A 4,293-nucleotide genomic window follows, 5' to 3' on the forward strand; every position below is an offset into this window, starting at 1 on the left:
GCAAATTGTAAATGGAAAAAACGTTAGAGATCTCACACCATATTCATCACAGTCAGCCAGAAGCTCCGAGAGCATGATCGTGAGGCCATCCATCGTCGTGCAGCATGCACCCAAGGAGGAAGAACTGTTCCAAGACATCCCGCGGGAGTCCTGTAATAGTTGAGCCTGCTAGAGTGGATACCATTCACAGCACAGGCCATATGCGAGGAAACGTGGGCCCATGCAACTGAAGCATCCCATCCATCGACGGCAGCTCGTGAACATGGACCTCCGGTCCTGTGTAAGTTCGCTAGCAGCAGGTAAATCGACTCATCAGTGTCCAAAGAGCTGAAACATCGTGTGCAGCCGCGCAGGTAAGTGTCTCGACCCTTCCTTCCATCAGACTGCATGAATGTTACTTTGATTGATTGCTAAATGTAAAGGTGAATTGGTTGAGCGGCTGTGTGGCCATTTAGCCGGCCACGTCGGCCAGTTAATGGTCTAGTTGGATGTGTGGGTGGCGGCCATGACAAAAAGAATGGGCAGCATGCACGTGAGAACGATCCCGTCGAAGAGAACGAGTTTAACCCAAGAGGCGGCGGCAGATCTGCGGGAATTGGTGCGGCAGCAAGTGAACGCGTAGTTGAATGATGGGGTGATGTCACCCAACGGTCCGGCGGGGACAGCTCACCCCCCGTGCCACGAATTCCGCCGAATTCAAAATCTAATCGGCTAGATTGCACTCATGCAATTATCAACCACCATTTTGAACTCGAGCGGCGATCCTGATCCTTCTGCAGTATGATACACCGAGCCTTTGGCCATCAGAACGATTGAGAAGCACACCCAAGGCGCAGACCGACTGCAGTCTCTCCCGAAAATCGCGCACTGCATTCTACAGGAACGCTGTCATTCTACAGGAACGTTGTCATCCTACAGGAACGCAATTTTCTACAGGAAAGCGGGTGCCTCACGAAAAAAGGTGGCCAATTAAAGAGGTAACCCTGAACTCTTCATGCAACTGGTTATTAAAGGTGGCGGAATTGTCGTCCACAGTCGGGTCATAGAAAAATGGTGAAATTGTTGTCTGCTGTGCCTATACTGTCATTCTACAGGATGTCGAGTAATTAAACTGTGTTAAGTTCCTCAGGGATAAGTTTGTGGGTTATGTGCATGACATTCTACGCTCTGTCTCAGTAAACCAAAATCTCTTCCACAATCACCACCTCTGGTTAAGAAAACTGTTTTATCATGCCGGGTGGGTTTATTAGACGAGAACCCACTGATTCAGCCAAATTAAGGGAAAACTAGGGGGTGGTAGAGCTCTTCACACGAGCACAATGGATATCCTTTTGTGATAAGTTGCAGGGTTACGACGATGAAGTGGCCGAAGAATTCTTGCGGGCCCTGAGGCCGAAATCCAAGACACTAGCCACAGTGAATTTCAGGGGCCTAAGCCTCAAGCTCACCCCGCAATATATCAGTCGAATCACTGAACTTCCAATGGGTCTGCCGTGGGATAAGGAAGAACGGAAGTTGAGCCAACAGGCCAAGAAAGAATTCTTTCCACCTGAGGAGGAATTCTCGGAGGACAAAAATGGGGTGCGAAGAACGAGTCTGTTGCCACCATGGAACGAAGTTAGCCTGCAAATCATGAAATATATAACATGTGAAGGCCGTTATAGCATCGTCTACGGGTATCACTTTCGGTTGCTCACTGAGTTAAGGCACCGAATTGATCTTCCTGTAGAAAAGAAACTAAGCATTCCTTATTTCCTGCTACAGTCTTTGATGGAGTGTGCTACGAAACTAAAAGAGGGCATGCCAGATTAGATAGCCCACCATGGGTTAATCAAAATTCTTGTGGAGGATGCACTTCATTCATATAAGGTTCCCCTCTCATGGGAATCCTTCAGGAATTTAACAAGAGATGGAGACATAAGGATGCTCACTGAAGAAAGTGGTTCCTCCAGCAGTGAGGAACAAGAAGCAGTGGCCGAGGGAAAGAGAGAAAAAGGTCAGAAGACCCCGACCACAGTGCAGAAGAATGAAAAAAAGAAGAAGCACGAGGAAAAGGATGACAAAGAAAAAGGTGGCACACCCATCTTATTAGCAAGAGAAAAGAGGTTGAAGAGCAGAACAGACAAAGCTGAGGTGGTCCACATCAGCCCAAGTACATCGTCAGCACCTGCAACCAAACCAAAAAGTAAAACTCAGGCAGCAAAGCAAGCCAAGGTGGAGACACCTGTGTCTACAGGAAAGCAGAAATAGGCTTCTACAGGAAGCCCGAAAACAGAGAAAGGGTCTTCTACACGAAGCCCGAAATTGGCAAAAGGGTCTTCTACAAGAAGCCCGAAAATCATTAAAAAAGAGGCTTCTACAGGGAGCCCGACAATTTCCAAAGCAGGGGCTTCTACAGGAAGCCCGAGAGTGGCTAAAACAGGGTCTTCTACAGGAAGCCCAAAATTGGTAAAGAAAGGATCTTCTACAGAAGGCCCGAAAGTGGGTAAAGCAGGGGCTTCTACAGGAAGCCCGAAGTCTGAAAAGAAGGGGCCCTCTACAAGGAGCCCTGAGAAAGCAAAACGCAAGAAAGAGAAGGCTGGTATTCTCGAAAGGGAGGCAGCAGCTGCGCTGGCCGCCCTCAGTACACCTCCAAAGCCGAAGGAGAAGAGAGAGAGGGAGATCCCTCTACCTTTTGAAGCCAGGAGAAGTAAGAGAATAAACACAGGCAAGCCGCAGCCTCCACCCAGTAGCCAAACCATTTTAGGGGATGTCCCTACTTCACCCAGTGCAAGAACCCCCTCTAAAACATCAGCCACCCCCGAGAGGGGAAGCCCAAAAATAACTTCCTAGACACGAAAAATAGGCCAATCAGCTTCAGAAGCCCGGCTCAAGGAAACGGAAAAGAGGGAAGAAGCGCCACCCTCGTCACCACCAGGGACAGAAAAGGCAGGGCCACCAAAAACAGGAAAGGAAGAGCATGCTCCGGGCTCTAGTTCTCGGCCAAAGACGAGGAGCCAGAGCAAAGTTGCTCAAGGATGAGCAAATATTTCAACTGGGGGGTGATGATGAGCCCCAATTTTTGGTACAATTTGGGCTCATATTGGCCTACTTACCTTGTTCAACCATTCATCTTTTACCACTTATGCATTCATTTCTTAGTATATTCATGTTGTTTGTAGGAAGAAGGGCAGGCATTATATCTATGTGGCTAATACATGATGATTTCAGGTTTTTGGCATTGAAGAGAGCAAAAGACCACGCAGAAGGAGACAAGGAGACAGCAAAGGTGGCATTGCATGTTTATAGGGAGGTTGTCTACAGCTTTAAATGACTTCCCTCGTGCTTTTCACCTTAACTCCGAGCTCTAACAGCTCTCCCCACCGAGCTTAAAGGCAGCCAACACGTTCTATAGGATCAGCAGTTTTACAGCAGTTTGACTTTCAGTTGGACAGCCAAGCTCCATGAATGAAGGAAGCCAGCTTGATCCTCATTTTGTATAAATATGAAGGCCGTAGCCTTTGTTAGAAGCTTTTTGACTTTTGGAATTACTATTGTAATCTCTGAGCACGAGTTACAGCTCGGTTTTTGTTGTTTTGTAAGCCAGTTTTGGCATGACATTAGACTTTTGATTATGAATAAAGGCAAGCAGATTTGGATCTAATTCTGAGTTTTTAAGGGAGCTATAGCTCTCAGGTTAGGGCCCAACCTGAGAGCAATAGAACTCCTCTTCTTGTAGTGTTATTTACCTTTCTTTCCAGCATTGTGTTTCCTTGTTTTGATATGCATTTCAAAGAATACAGTTTGCTTATTTGATTTGGTTAATGAGAATTGCGTAGGATTAGTTTATGGTTAATTCACTTTCAGTTGTTTAGATCAGAATAGGAGGTTTGTAATCCACTGGAGCTCCAAGAAAAGGGTTGTTAGTGTCTTCACTGCCATCTCTGTTTAGGGATTGGGGTGCAGTCCATATCAACCACCAAAAAGAACGCAGTCTTTTACTTCCATGCAAGCTGCAACATAGTCATTTTCATTGAAGATCCATCCATGCACTTTTGATATTGAACCATACTGCTTCATTTTCACTCCATGCACGACTTCTTTTCTCGGTTTACATTGCTGTTCATAGGTTTAATAGCACAGGTAGCATAGGTTAATGAATTCTCGTTTTTGATGCAAGACATAAGTAATTTGTTTTATTTACACTGCTCCATATCCTTCTACTTCCTTTTTCTTCTTCTTAACCTCTCCTAAAGCCATCTACTCGACCTCTGTCCAGCTCGTTCACCTTCCCACTCTTCCATTACCCACGTA

This window comes from Pinus tabuliformis, chromosome J (genome assembly GCF_031772625.1).
Source record: "Pinus tabuliformis cultivar Carrire ecotype Pingquan chromosome J, CPIR1, whole genome shotgun sequence".
NCBI lineage: Eukaryota > Viridiplantae > Streptophyta > Pinopsida > Pinales > Pinaceae > Pinus > Pinus tabuliformis.